Source organism: Pseudophryne corroboree, chromosome 12, assembly GCF_028390025.1.
Source record: "Pseudophryne corroboree isolate aPseCor3 chromosome 12, aPseCor3.hap2, whole genome shotgun sequence".
Lineage (NCBI taxonomy): Eukaryota > Metazoa > Chordata > Amphibia > Anura > Myobatrachidae > Pseudophryne > Pseudophryne corroboree.
The window spans coordinates 148,247,976-148,264,109 of record NC_086455.1 but is presented as its reverse complement, the minus strand read 5'-3'; the positions used below and the strand labels follow the sequence as shown (position 1 = coordinate 148,264,109).

Here is a 16,134-nt window from a genome sequence, read left to right as displayed (position 1 = left end):
TTATCTTTTTCTTACTTTAATAGTCTTCAACTGTACCAAATCTCGCTGTTTTCTGCCACCTGATACTTATCCTCCCCAGCACGGGACACTGCAACCCGAGGGTGGTACTGGATTATAGGAGTCAATATGTATTTTTTAAGTGATACACAATTAGGCAGCAAATTTCTTGCAGTACCAGGGTGTTCCAAGGTGGTCTCCCATCCAAGTACTAACCCGGCCCTCCACTGCTTGGCTTCTAAGATCAGCAAAAAGGGGCATGTCTTTGCGGGAATGTAAGCTCTCATGAGTAGGGCCCTCTATCCTCATGTGCTTATCTTTTTCTTACTTTAATAGTCTTCAACTGCACCAAATCTCGCTGTTTTCTGCCACCTAATACTTATCATTCCCCGCACGGCACACTGCAACCCGAGGGTGGTACAACGGGACAGTTCCAGAAAAATAGAACTGACCTGAGAAAAATGGGCCAGTAGAGAGGTATGCTTGGGCCATACTTACTTCTATGGTCTCATTTCCGGGCTTCTCCTCCCAAAACTTGCATGATGGTAGGCAAGTATGCCTTTTGGCACTCCTGCTGCTGTGGAACTACACTTCCCAGAAAGCCATGCCTCAGTTTTGCTGTTAAAGCTAGCTAAAAACTCTGGCAGGGCATGCAGGGATATGTAGTTCCCAGGGCCGTAACTAGGTGTGTGTGGAGGGGGCACTGCACATAATGCTGCAGGATAGGGGGCGCTGTTGGCGGCACTTGCCAATTGTTTGTTTTAATTATTTTCACTCACAACTTGCCCCCCTCCTCTACCCTGACCCCTTCTGTTGCTTATACCTATACAACATTCATAAACTTAACTTGAGATTTCTTTGTTATTCATTCACACTATCCTTTATTGCATTTCAAGATGCTGTCATACCCGGGATTCGAACCCATTGCCTGCGCATGCGACTTATGTCTCTACTGGAAAAATAGGGGAAGGGTGCTGCCAATTATCTTTCTGGCACAGGGCACCAAAAGTCTAGTTACGGCTCTAGTAGTTCCACAGCAGCTGGAGTGCCACAGGTTGCCTACCCCTGGTATACAATGCAGTTAGTCCATTCCATTTTATTGAGGGCTCACCCTTCTGAATGATCCACCTAAACAGACACAACGCAAAGCAAACTTGTCACAAACCATACTTGCCTACTTTCTAGTTGCTTCCGCCTCCAGAGCGGGAATGGTGACATGATCACGTCATCGTTACCCCACCCCCCGCTTTAGAATGGCCACATTACCAGCATTGGATGAAGTGGGGCTACGATGGTGCAATTTAGCGCAAATCGGGGGCAGCGGAATACAGGACACTTTCCCACTTCCCCAGGGTAGCCGGAAGTGCCTTTCCTGGAGAGTAGGCAAGTATGTTACAAACTGTACACACAGGTAGACTTTTCAAAATATCATTATGGAAGTGTAATAAACAGGTTTTAAGAACACATATTTACCTCTGGAGTATTATGTTAGAGCAGTGTGATGGTGCCCACCCAGGGAGGTAGCTGTACTGAGATATATATATATATATATATATATATATATAAGCAGCTGTATTCAAAATGTCATTTTACTCAACAGATTTTTTGCCTAATTTGGCTTCATGCTGTAAATAAAAACTAAAAAAGGAATTAAGTATTGGGGCTTCCATTTTATAAATCAGCCCCAAGCGTTGAATAGGCATGTCAATGTAGACAACTTTTACTCCTCTATATCCGCCACAGCAGTGACTAAACATTGCTGATAGCGCGCCACGGAGTCAGCGAGATTGTTACCTACCCCCACTCTGAGGGCACTCTAAGGGTCTTACTACTATTGCATATTGTGAATTTAAACTTTCCCTACTGGAAGTTAGTTTGATATAAATATATATATGTATATATATATGTATATATATATATATATATATATAAACAAATATAAAACCACAGCACTCGCCACCCTAGAAGCGGTGTGCAATGTCTGCACTCACCACTCATAGGGTGGGGTGCATGTAGCCCATAGCCACCTACTTAAATATATACAAACAGAAAATTCAGCACTCACGATAGCAAGATCACTTATCCTCACAACATCAATAAATAAATGATGGGGGTTTAGTTAGTGAATTGGCCAATGCACGGAAGCCTGCTAACCGCTCGCCAAGGTACACCACCTTCATGCAGGTCCTACACTATCACAGAGTCTTAAACATTAAAACCTGGCAACTGTATCACACATTTTATAACTGCAAATATGCCCATATACAGTATATATATATATATATATATATATATATATATATATATATATATATATATATATATAAAACAGGTAGGCGAAAAGAGGCAATACCCATGGTGCTGACCCCAAAGTGAACAAGTTAGTTACAGCAATTATACAGTACATCCCGGTTAGTGGACAAAGGGCCTAATTTGGGTGGGTTATATTGTTTTTGTGCAGGGTAAATACTGGCTGCTTTATTTTTACACTGCAATTTAGATTTCAGTTTGAACACACCCCACCCAAATCTAACTTTCTCTGCACATGTTATATCTGCTCCAGCTGCAGTGCTCATGGTTTTGCCCATTAGAGGAAGATTTTGCTTTTGCGATCAGCCTTGAATTAGGCCCAACGTTCATCACCCAGAAGCCGTATGAATTGGTTGTTCTCCTCTGGCTGGAATCTTGTTCGTGGTAATCACGCAATAGATATAAAAGACACAAGCATAAAAAAAACAATGGGCCTAATTCAGACCTGATCGTAGCAGCAAATTTGTTAGCAGATGGGCAAAACCATGTGCACTGCAGGGAGGGCAGATATAACATTTGCAAAGAGAGTTAGATTTAGGTGGGTTATTTTGTTTCTGTGCAGGGTAAATACTGGCTGCTTTATTTTTTCACTGCAATTTAGATTTCAGTTTGAGCACACCCCACCCAAATATAACTCTCTCTGCACATGTTATATCTGCCCCCCCTGCAGTGCACATGGTTATGCCCATCTGCTAACAAATTTGCTGCTACGATCAGGTCTGAATTAGGCCCTATGTGTAGTATGTGCATTTCCCCAGATCCAATGCACAAGCTGAAAGCATTACATCCTTAGATGTTTGTAACAGCGTACCCAACTCACAGAATTAGTGAGAGTAATAAACACATCAAGGTATCATCAAGATTCAATCCAAAATAGGGGTCAAAAGGAAGACAGTGGGCATACCCAACTTACACTCAGAGGTATTAGTATGGGCACGTAATGGTTTCTCTGTGTTATATGAGATGCAGACGTGGGTGTATCCCAAAACTCACAACATGGTAATTATGTGTATTCCCAGATAACTACAGCATGTGGACCTAACTGCGTACCCCAACTAACACTATGGGGGGAATTCAAATGTTATCGCCCCGGATCTCCGAAAGATGTCTAAAGTGACAGGAGATCACGGGGGCGATATTCATTTGATGCCCCCTATCGCGCTAATCACGGCTATACCTGACTAAACTAATAGTTGCAATAGGCAAAAGTGCCATTTGGGAGCCCAAATGGATCACTTTTCATACATTTCAGCTCGCCACCCCCAGCGGGTGCGATTTTAAATGTAGCCGCCGGCAGCCGATTGTGCCCCCATGGAGCTTTAGCTCCATTGGGCACCATCTAGTGGCTGTCGGCGTCACTAAGATTTGAATCACGCTCTATGACGGGTGTCATCAATCCTATCATGGTATCTTTGTGATGTCATTGTTCCGCCACTCACAAACTCTTCTCCGTCCAGTGCAGATAGTAGATGAAAAAAATGTAAAATCCCAACAAAAGTTTAATAAAGGCCACAAACAAGTCCATTACACCATATTAAAGAAGGGGGTACATTCTGAACATGGAAGGGTGTCACAAAACGTTTGCAGAGTTCATTGTGTTTACAAAAATATAGGTGGGTAGATAAAAACAGAGTACATTTATGTCTTGCTTAACTTAAAGAGTACACTGGGTGTAAATTTTTAGCACATTTTACATGCGTAAAGAAGAACAGCAGTTGTACAAGAAAAAAATCTGGATATAATGGTGAACATTAAAATGTTAACATAGTAACATAGTTATTGAGGTTGAAAAAAGACAAAATGTTTATCTAGTTCAACCTTTTTTTTATTTTTATAATTCTTACACTAATCTGTATGTAACTCTAGTTTAACTATAGTGACCCAGGTGAAGTTAAGTCATTAAGTCTAACTAACAACTATAATTCATGCTTTTTCTAAAATACACTCACTTTAAATGCTATATCCTTGGATTTTTCTTTCAGTTAGGAATTTAATCCATTTTTAAACATATATATTGATTGAGTCCACTATTACTACCTTCTCAGGCAGGGAATTCCAAATCCTTACTGCCCTTACTGTGAAGAACCCTTTCCTTCGTTTGGTATGAAATTTGGTTGGAATGTTGTATTTGATTTTCATAAGTTGTTGGGTTGATGCTCTCTAACATATCCTTTCTTGCTGCTACACTTACTAATTGTCCATTATACTGTTGGCTATATTGCTGTTACCTGGGTGTGCGCATCTCTGCATAGACATTTTTTTTTTGTGTTTGGTTGATCTGCACCAGCCCAGATCTTATCTTTCCTGCCTGTGTTTTACTTTGGAGCTTGATCAGATTTCTGTTCTAGCATTGCTTTACCTTGCTTTTCTATGCCTTTTAGAAATACTCTTAACAAAAAAAGAGGAAGGCTGCGCTGGCAGAGGAAAGAACAATATAAACCACTAATGTGTAATTTAACATTTTTTATTATAAAACAGTATTCTTTAAAAAAACAGTAGTTCTGTGCAAGATGATGTGCCAAATATATGCAGAAGAAATGGAATTCACCAATAATATGCAAAAATTGGAGTTTACCCAGAGATGGTTGTACAGGATTGGTGGATTGTATTCTCTAAAGTCCGTTCCGTATTTTTCCCATGAATATTATATCCAGTTATATTCCAATAAGGAGAGTCCCCTTTAGATGTTACTGAAGAGAGTCCATGGAAAGATTCCATATACCGCTAGAGGATTGATGCAATGTCCCATAAATAGTGAGTACCTCATGCAATGCGGAAGTAGGTTCGTGCCTCTCTCAGACTCCTCTGGATAACTGGTCAGCGGAATGGGCTGGCAGCTTTTTCAAAGACACCTTTGAAAAAGCTGCAAGGTCTATGCAGCGAAACGCGTCAGGTATTTACCCGTTGGAACAGGATATCTCTGAATTGGACCCGAACCAGCCCATTCCGCTGACCAGTTATCCAGAGGAGTCTGAGAGAGGCACCAACCTACTTCCGCATTGCATGAGGTACTCACTATTTATGGGACATTGCATCAATCCTCTAGCGGTATATGGAATCTTTCCATGGACTCTCTTCAGTAACATCTAAAGGGGACTTTCCTTATTGGAATATAACTGGATATAATATTCATGGGCAAAATACGGAACGGACTTTAGAGAATACAATCCACCAATCCTGTACAACCATCTCTGGGTAAACTCCAATTTTTGCATATTATTGGTGAATTCCATTTCTTCTGCATATATTTGGCACATCATCTTGCACAGAAGTACTGTTTTTTTAAAGAATACTGTTTTATAATAAATTTTTTAAATTACACATTAGTGGTTTATATTGTTCTTTCCTCTGCCAGCGCAGCCTTCCTCTTTTTTTGTTATCCATTTCCAGGGAGTGACTTCCCGGTATCATTGGCTGCTGCTTAGCCAACCAGCTCGCCTCACAGCGCCCGAATACCCTTGGGTATTTTTTTACCTATTTCTGCATCTAGAAATACTCTTAACCTGAGTTGAAAACACCACTAACTCTAGAGGAACAGATTATTGGTGAATATTTGTTTCCAAGAGAAAATAATCTGTTATACATAAAAAACATCTGTAGCCTGGCTACTGGTATTCCAGAAAGCATACAAAGAAAGGTGGGATGCATGATGCATCATATTTTGCAGGCAATGGATCCCCCCCCCCCACAGCCATGCAAGCATAACGTTGTTTATTAATTCTGTATGCTTGAAGTAAATCACAAGGACAGCTCTCCCGGTAAGAACTGTCCATTGCTATAGAAGGACTTCCCGGTTTAGGACCCGGGAGTCCTTTCGTGTATGCATCGAGTGATGCACATGACATGGGGAGTGCTAGGAGAGATCTGATTGGATACCTCTCAAGGGAAAACATGAAAGAAGCCCATAGGATTCTGTAGGGTAACGCCATGTAAAGATGGTGTTGCTCACCGTGTCCAAGCTCCGGGATGTACTGCATTCTGGAGCTTGGTGAATATGAGAAAAGCAGTGAAACCTCCAAAAATGTTATTTCCGGAAGAGGACTATAATATAATTTACATTTATTCCAAGATAGAGACGGATACCACACTGTTCAAAAATCAACTTATCCTTTGTTGCCCCACATATGGTGGCTGAACATGCTGCAGACTTGAGGACATACAAACTAAAACGTGGTTTCCACAGAACAGAATTTATGTACAGGTTGTAAGAGATACTACTTACAAAAATCTGAATCTACAATTCCATTTTGACACAAGGTAAATAAACAATTTGTGCTATGTATCAAGCACAGAGTTGCCTAATTGCACATCAGCTTGCCAGAAAAAAAGCCATATTCCATTGTGCTTTACAATTGGAAACAACAATCATAAAACAAAACAGAGGTCGGAAGGCCCTGCTCACAAGCTTACAATCTATGGGGAAATAGGCATTGATACACAAGAATAGGTGCTATCTATTGCATTGTTGTCCACCAGATTGCAAAGGTTCTTGGTGGGCTGTATGATATGGTCACACAGTGATGTTGGCCTGGGGTCAGGAAGATGGGAAAGTTACGAAAGAGAAATATGTGAGGGTATCATATGTGTGGACTTTACAGAGGGGATGTAACTAGATAGGAATGCTTATGAAGGTTGGGTGAGCCATTCTGGAATGTGATAAGCTTGCCTGAAGAGGTGAGTTTTCAGTGAACGCTTGAAGGTTTGGAGACTAGAGACGAATTGCACTAAGCCTTGAAAAGTGATAGATTGCACGGTGATAAAGTACCAGCCAGCCTGTGACATGGCAGTTAGGTGTTGAATGGCAGGTACTTTATCACCTTGAAATGTATCACTTTTCAGGGCTTAGTACGTCTCCCCCAAAGGGAGAGTCTTATTGTGTATGGTAGGACATTCCACAGAGTAGAAGGGCATTCCTCATTGCAGCCTAGCAGCATTCTCCACTTGCATCCCAGTCTGTAGCCACACAGTTAATGGCTTTCAACCAGAGTGCTACAAGCCATTCACTGCATGGAAGCACGTGCATAGGTGCACAGGACCTCAGGAAGGGTAAGTTATGCTTTTTTTCTTTTATTCCTGTTAATGGATGGATAGGGGCCCCAGTGCTTTGTTTTCCTGCGGGCCTACAATGCTGTTAGGATGGCCTTGGCAAAGGACAGACTGAAAGGTCAGGGGCACAGGTGAGGACTAGAGATGGCAAGGCAGGCAAAGGACTGGAACTTTAAAGTTTATTGAAAAAAAAACCTGGAGCTGTAGCAACTGTAGACTTCATCATCTGGCCAGAGGTGGAAATACCATTGGTGCAGCAGGTCCTCTGGGGACTAAGGGGCCCACTGCTGCCCAGACCAGCAATGATTTTTACCCTGAGTCACCGCAGGACCATTTTAAGCAAAGTCAGACAACTGGTTCATAGAAGGGAGCAGGATGGTCCCCACTGCTTGAGGAAACTGTCCCTTACCTCAGGGCAGCAGGGTTGACCTTGTGTGCAGCCGCATCAGTGCCAGACTGATAGGGGAGTACTGCTGCCTGTTAGCGCTGATGTTCACAGGCGCATATTGCCTCTAATTCACAGAGATGGGAATTCTTCCTGAATCACAGCTGTCTGTTAATTAAAGGCAGCTCACAGCCAATGTAATTGGAGCTGTCATTGCCTGCTTGACTAAGTGCCGAACTGAGGAGCGCACAGGGGGTGGGGTCCCCTGGCACAGGCAGGCCGGCGGTCACTGTGTTCCCACTGTTGGAAATGATTTGGGCACAGGTATGATATTGCAGTGTTATATAGGAACACACCAGTCACCTGTCACCCACTGGTGTGCCATATTAGGAACTTGAGGTGGGTCAGAGGAGGGGGCCCCAGAGTATATTTTTGCACCTGGGCCCACCACTCAAAGGTTTCGCCGCTGAACCTGGCACTGTGTTATGCTGGCAGTGAGTTTAAATATGCAGCCAGATTCAAATTCAGCACTTTAATTACATCAGCCAGCCTATATGGTATAGGTTTAGGGTTAGGCTGCGGGGTGGGGGTGGTGGCAGGGGGCGGTTAGGGTCAGGCTACCGGAAGCAAGGCTAAGTGGGTGGGGGTTAGTCTACTTATCATCCAGGTGTCGGGATCCCGGTACCGTCCCCACAGGTTTACCAGGTAAGATTAAGAGGTTTTTGTGTTCGATTTTGTAAAAACCAAACCGCACATTGGGGGTCATTCTGACCCGATCGCGCGCTGTAGTTTATCGCAGCGGTGCGATCGGGTCAGAACTGCGCATGCGCCGGCGCATGCCAGATGGCCAAGGCCGTCGGCCCGCTACGATCGCCTCTGCCCGATTGAGGCAGAGGCAGTCGCTGGGCAGGGGGGGGGGGGGGGAGTGGAATGGTGGCATTTTGCAGCCGTTTCGTGGGTGCGGTCCGGCCAATGCAGGCGTGGCCGGACCGAACGGGGGGAGTGCCGCAGCGCCTGAGTGACGTCACACACAGCCGCTACGGCCCGGGGAGCGATGAGTAGCTCCCGGCCAGCACGCTAAAGCTGCGCTATTCAGAAGCTACTCTTGAAGTGCAAAGGCATCGCCGCTGTGCGATGCCTTTGCACTTCTGCGGGCGGCCGGCACTGACAAGCGGGGCGGACTAGCCCTGTGCTGGGCGTCCCCCCGCGTGTCACTGTGAATGATCGTAGCTGTGCTAAATTTAGCACAGCTACGATCATCTCTGAATGACCCCCATTGACTTTTACACATGGAAAGTCCACAAATGCTGTATTTTATCAAACTATAGCCTGAAAAACTATAATCTAACTAACTGATAACATGCAGATTTATTAGATGTGATTCTATAGCAACGTTTGCTCAAATCGCATGAGCTTCCTCATCTGTCAGACAAGACAGCTGGAATGAATATGTATTTAAAAACTGCTCCAGCACATTCTCTGTATGCATAGCCAGTGGAAGTATGATTAATGCATGTCCTGAGTTGTGTGTAGATATTACTCTCTATATCATATACAGTATATATACCATAATATATTATATATACTGTACATCTTTACTGGTGTATACATCTTTGTCAGACAGCTTTGTGTCCTTGCTCATCTGTTTGCATGCCTTCTCTTTACTGGCATTTATCAAAGGGAATTGTTCATGTGCTCGTTTCAAGTGCTGCATAGATTCCGTTAGTGAAATGGAGAGTTCTGCTGACTGTGAGACCTCTCGCTGGTTCATGCAGCCAGAGGTGTAGCAAGGTGCCATGGTGCCTGGAGCAAGGGTATGTTTCGGCGCCCCCTCTCCTGTATTTTGCCCGTTATTCACATTACACCACAGTAGTGTCCGTTATTCACATTACACCACACAGTATTGCCCGTTACTCACATTACACCATAGTATTGCCCGTTATTCACATTATACCACAGTAGTGTCCGTTATTCACATTACATCACACAGTAGAACCCCTTGTACACGTTACACAACACAGTAGAATCGCTTATACACATTACACCACAGTAGTGTCCGTTATTCACATTACACCACATAGTATTGCCCGTTACTCACATTACACCATAGTATTGCCCGTTATTCACATTATACCACAGTAGTGTCCGTTATTCACATTACATCACACAGTATAACCCCTTGTACACGTTACACAACACAGTAGAGTCGCTTATACACATTACACCACAGTCGAGCCGCGTATACGTGTTACTCTGTAGCTTCATATGCAGAGAGAGGTGCTGCAGCATCAGCTGGGGCAGAGAGATGTGCTGCATCATCAATGTAGAGAGGGGTGCTGCAACAGCCAGATCAGAGAGAGGTGCTGCAGCAGCTGGGGCTGAAAGAGGTACTGCAGCAGCTGGGGCAGAGAGTGGTGTAACAGGACAAAAGTAACCCTGCTGCACAGCTATAAGCAGACAGTGAGACATATAAAGAGGACAACCAGAGCTTTGGCATCTGCTGGTTGTCAGTGTCTCCTGCTGTCGTCTCTGGCCTGCCCTGTTCCCTACCTACTGTAGTCTCTGAGTTCGAGTCAGTGTGTGTCCCTCTGCTTATCCTCCTCCTGTGGCTGCCTGTATAGTGGGTCGCAGTATAGCGGGTGGAGGAAGGGGGCAGATGGTGGCGCGGCCACTAACTTTTCTGGCACCCGGAGCTGGCGCTCCACCGGAGCCACCCTCGCTACACCCCTGGCAGAATGTAGCTGAAGTTGAAGACAACTGGATGGCTGATATGGCTTATGATTTTATTGCTGCTTTACAAGTCAATGGGCGGGATGTACTACTGTACATCGCCGCCCTGCGCCACGATGCTGATCGCATATGTACTTACATATGCGATCAGCATTGCGGAGGACAGCTCTTCCGATAAAAGCTGTCCTCCGCGATGCACAGCGGCAGCCTGACTTCTGGGATTCGGCCCCAGGAGTCAGTCTGCGCATGCACAGGGTGACGGGGGTGGCCGCAAGGCATGCTGGGAGGGATCCGATCGGATCCCTCACACAGCGCCGCGGAGAGAAGCCCATAGGCTTCTATGGACTATCTCCAGCTAAAGCTGGCGAACCCCGCCGCGGCACTGACCTGCCGGCCGGGGGATGGTACATCAGGAAAATGTGGTAAACAGGGGGTTTACCGCATTTTCCGCTCAGTACATCCCACCCCATATCTTTAAATGAGCCTGCATATGGATTTCTGTATCTGAAGAAGGGATATAAAGCACAAACTAAAGCTAAAAATTGGCATTAAAAGCTGAAGTGAATCTCACAAAACTCTGCACAAAGGTATCAAACAAATGTGGGTCCAGCAAATCTAATTTAAATGTCAAATACCTGTTTACATCATAGTTGCCTTCTTTCTGGCTGCTCCCTCCAGCAAGGGGGCGTGGAGGAGGCGTGTCGGGGGCGTGGTGATGTGATTGCTTCATCGTAGTACCGCTCCCTGCTTTACAATGCCCACTTTACCGGCATTGTAAAGCGGGTGCCAGGGCTACGATGACATGATTTAGCGTGAATCGTGTCGTCGCCTCGCCCACCTGTCCTGTGTGACAGGATGCCGCTGTAGTGTGGGTGGCAGTCAGTGGGGGGTGTAGCGGGGGGGGGCGAGCAGGATGCAGGAGACTTGCCCACTTCCCCGGGCGCCGGGAGTACCACATGATTTTCGGGGGCCTCCCGGCCTTTCCAGGAGAATAGGCAAGTATGGTACACTTACTACGTCCATTGATCTAAACCCCATACAGTACATCTCCCATAGCACAAAACCACACTCTTGTCTGCTGACCAAATTAACTTCTCTATTTCTTGTACACACTGCCAACCAGGGATGTAGAGGGGTTCTAAATCAGCCCTGGCACTGTACACTCGTGACAAGGGGGCATTGTTGCGTCTCAAATGGGCGTGCCACAAACCTTGCAGCACGTCTTCATCATTCTTGGTGCCTGGCGGCTGAGCAGAGTTCCTCAACCAGGCCATCAGGCCTTCTGGCCTGTCTTCAGCATCATACTTCCCTATGACTGCTATAGCTTGCTGGTGCTTGTAGGGATTTTCTTACCATTATTTCTTTAAGGGGAATATTTACTAAAGTACAGGTTTATACAGTGGAGTGGAGAAGTTGCCCATAGCAATGAATCAGATTGTAGCTATTTTCTTCTAGAACAGGCAATCTCGGTCCTCAAGGCACACTAACAGTGCAGGTTTTAGTGATATCCAGGCCTCAGTGTGACACTCTGAACTGGACCCCCTTAATTTGTACTACAAAGGATATGCATTGCAGGCAACTGTCGGACTGGATAAGACATGAGTAAGGTCCCCTAATTTTCCCCTTGCTGAGCTTCAATTACTACCCATCCTGTTCATGACGCCGGGTAAGTATGTGTACCCCCTTTGGTGAAAATGGAATATATAGAGGCTTGGTAGGTTCTAAAATAGCTGTGCAATTGTAATATATATATATTGTGTGGGTGGTAGGAATGATGGCTGTAATTGACTACAAGGGGAGTATTCTCGTGGACATGGTGAGGGACTGCAAGGAGAAAGGTCTGGAACGAGTGAGAGCACGAGTAGATGGAGAGCTCGTGAAGCAGCGGTTGAGAGGGTGACGCAGCGGGAGCGAGAGAGGAGAGGAGCCGTTCGGAGAGAGATAGAAGTGGCCGGAGGTGTGCGCAGTAACCGGAGGAGCTGGAAGTGAAATAGCCGGGGGAGACCGTCGCTGGAAGGTCCGCTACGGCTAGCGCATTTCATAGAGAGAGACGGAGAATAGCCGCTAGAAGGTCCGCTCCAGCTAGTGAGTCAGGGGGAGGAGAGATGGATTGAAATAGCTGTCTGGAGCTCCCCAGCACCTGAAGAGAGCCGAACCTGTAAGTACGGGAGAATACAGCGCTGATGCCCAAAGAGAGACGGCTCTCACTTAAATCACCCATTTTCCCTACTCCATAGTAGACAAGGAGGGGATGATGCACCAGCCTGCAAGGCTGCCAGTATAGTGGAGGCAACTGATGTTAACTGTAAGTGACAGAGGGGAGAAGCGTAATCCCAGAGTGCAGTGCTGAAGGGACCTTGTGGGGAGGCTCCATAGACTGATCATTGGCTGAGGATCACTTTTACTGAACCGGATTCAGCTAGCTGCAGGGTAATAATCCTGGGAATAAGATTTTACAGCTTGACCACAGGAGCTGGAGATTAATGAAAGTCATAGTAAAGGGGACTTCTGCTTCATAATGTCATCAGCGTTAGTAGTATTATGGAAAGAAACACTGCTAGCCTAAAGCGTCAAAATCTAAAGTGTTAGATCCCTGGATAAAATGCTATCATAGTCAGGTAGCAACACTGGTACTGTTTATAATAAGCCCACACTCCGCAGTAACTTTGGGGAAGGAGGAGTCGAGCGAGAATAAATTAGATTTCTCTATTCACTACTACACCATTATAATTAACTGTATATTATTAAAGGTTTAGTTCTACTGCATCCTCTCGTAGGAGCTTTTTATCTACCCCTTTCGTATAAAGTGGAGGAGACTAGAATATTCAGGGGTACGGTGGTGAGAGTGGCACATTATAAAGAAATGGACTGTTATACTCGGAAATGCATTATGGTTTCTCATGTACCAGCCTGCATGTTAAAATAGTTTATATATCATCTTTGTAATGGTCACCCATCATATTGTTGGCTATATCAGAAGTATCTATATAACTATTCAGTTCAGTAAATGAAAAGTGATATTAAATACAGACTTTGCCCTGCCGTGCCAGCATAGTGTAAGGGTGTGTACACACGGTGAGATTCGGACTTAACCGATTCTGACTGTGCGACGGGGGGCCGGGTCGGCACTTAGCCGGTATCGCAAGCACATAATGAGTGTACTTGCGATCCTGGTTCTGTGCGATTTTGGCTAAGTGTCAATCCTGACTATCTCTTCTATAGAGATAGTCAAGATTGACTTGCCTGCACAGTCTATTTTTTCTGCCGATGCCGACCGCGCATCGGCATCGGATCGGGATCGCAAGGTGACTGTCACCTTGCGATCTGCACTATCTTTTCTTCCGATTCTGACTATATAGTCAGAATCGGAAGAAAAGATCTCACCGTGTGTACACACCCTTAGTGCTGTGATCCTCAGAGACTCTCGTCCACTAAAGCGGAGAACTCTGTTCTAATTCCACAATTTAACAGTAAAGGATAGCCGAAAGGAATTATAGCGTTGACCCCCTTACCGGATTCAAGACTAATGAATACTATCTAGAAGCATCCTTCGCATTCATCTAACTGTTGTTCTGTATTGAAAGTATAAACAGCTTAGCCTTTATAGACTAGTCCTCATCCATGTATACTGGATCCAGTCTCTAGCAAGAGTGATAGCAAACAAGATACATCTAAGAATAGCAGATACTAACAAAAGTGACTGATAGATATAACATATGTTAATTAGCAGGAATACCACTCATTATTGGTGGATACCAAAACTGAATAAGAGTATCATATAACTACTACAGTCAGTGACACCGTGATCACATTATTTTTTAAAGGTTCAACCTGCGCAGGGGTTAAGATTAAGAGTTTAAGCTTAAATTCCGGGTCCATAGTCTGTTAGACTATGGGATATATATATTTTTTTTGTATATTGCATGCATTCTGTCTGTAATATAGAATTGTACAAGTGTTATATTTGCTAAATTGATATTTATTCGAGTTTAAAAGGCCACCTGAATATTTAACTGTGTAAGGAGAAAATAAAATTACTTACCTCATCTAGCGGGTCCACTGTGTCTGGGAAATCCTGATCTGAGAGAGTATTGTAATATATACGAAACCTGAAACCAAAGAACATTACCGGATTAGTAAGGTGAGCTGACTACCTTATCTTCTACATATATATGGTCATATCTTTAAAAGTTACCTAGAGATATTTCCAGCATTTATAACCTGCAACACATACAATACCCCAACCCCTACAGGGTAAGGTTCTCCCAAGCAAACCAGGGTATATCGTAACATCTGGCACGCCAGATTGCATAGACCCTGATACTCAAGAAGTGGGAGAAGTGTTACATATGTATATACAGAAGCAGTGGTTAAAGAAGCATACTGCATTATAACATTTTAATTGCGGTACCTTAGAGGTAGCGTACCTCTTGTACTGCGTTATGGCCTCTTAGGAACTGGGGTTAGCACTCCTTCGGCCATATCAGGTACAATGCAAAGTGTGTCATCACATTCAATAGATATCTCTTCCCTGGGTCTTGGGGCTACCGGTTTCATTGAGCTCAGAGTTGTGCTACCCATAATTAGTAAGAGCTCTATGGGGTCATGGATTGGAATGCCCCCTGGGGTTCCCCGCCCTTCTGCCAAAGGTGATTCTTTCTCTACTGCCGGGACTTCTACAGTGCAGAGCTTCACCTGATCACGGGGAACGGTACTCAAATGTCCAACGGGTCTCTGGATCGGATGTAGAGAATCCTTTTGGGATAAGTCAGTCGATTTCTTCAGATTACATATCCTGCAATCACCACTTGTCGATATCAGATCTCATCCAGACACAAAAGAATCTCTGTTGGTGTACCGCCTTCGTCTTCTGGGTCCCGAAGTGCCCCAATGACTGTGATAGGCGTTAAGCAACATGCTATCTAGGTACGACATGGTGGGCTGGTGGTTGCCGGGATTAAGGCTGGTTCGGACGACAAGGCACTGTCGTAGGTGGATTCAGTCTTGGTGGCATAACAGTTTGATCAATTCCTGGTCAGCAACGGCTCTCTGGGACTTGGTAAGATGACTCTTGCTACGAATTAGGCGCATTAGGTCCTGTAATACAGGACTCACTTCCTGTACTTGTTGCCAGTCGAACCCAAGACTACTTAAAACACCATACTTAAAACCTGTCACTCGCATGTTGTTACTATTAAGCATTTGCAAGACTTCAATTGCATAGGCTGTTATACTGTCTGCAAGTACTCACATCTGCTACGACAGTTTACAGAAGTGTGCCTGACGTGCATTGTAATGCTTCACCCTAAAGCGTCGCTACGTTAGACTCAAGGTAGAGCCATTGCCAGGTAATGATGTCTTGCATACAAGGGTTCTCTGTTAGATTGCCAACTTTTGCGTGCCCTCATATTGACCGAGCCATGTTAGGAATCTGCATGCCCTCCTTTATTCTTCATTGAACTACTTGCCCATACCGCTTATTTGCTGCCTGCTATTTAACATTTCAGAGCTGTGCTAACTTCTGCTATTGACGGTGCTTCACCTGCTACCTTTGAGACTGCAACTTGTAGGGTGCTTACACGCCCAAAACTTAAATGGACCCTTTTGCTACCTAAGGTTAGCTACGAACTGAGTATATGCTTTAGTCAGCAATAGCTTGCAGGGTC

General features: G+C 44.7%; 1 long non-coding RNA gene across 1 annotated transcript in view; it reads right to left on the bottom strand.

Moving 5' to 3' along the window:
* The window catches only part of LOC134981037 (uncharacterized), a 54,010-nt gene extending 39,429 nt beyond the window's left edge, over positions 1-14,581 (bottom strand). The window contains exon 1 of the long non-coding RNA XR_010190506.1: positions 14,511-14,581. This is a non-coding gene — a long non-coding RNA (uncharacterized LOC134981037). The remainder of the gene's footprint in view (positions 1-14,510) is intronic.
* Between the last annotated feature and the right edge of the window lie 1,553 nt (positions 14,582-16,134).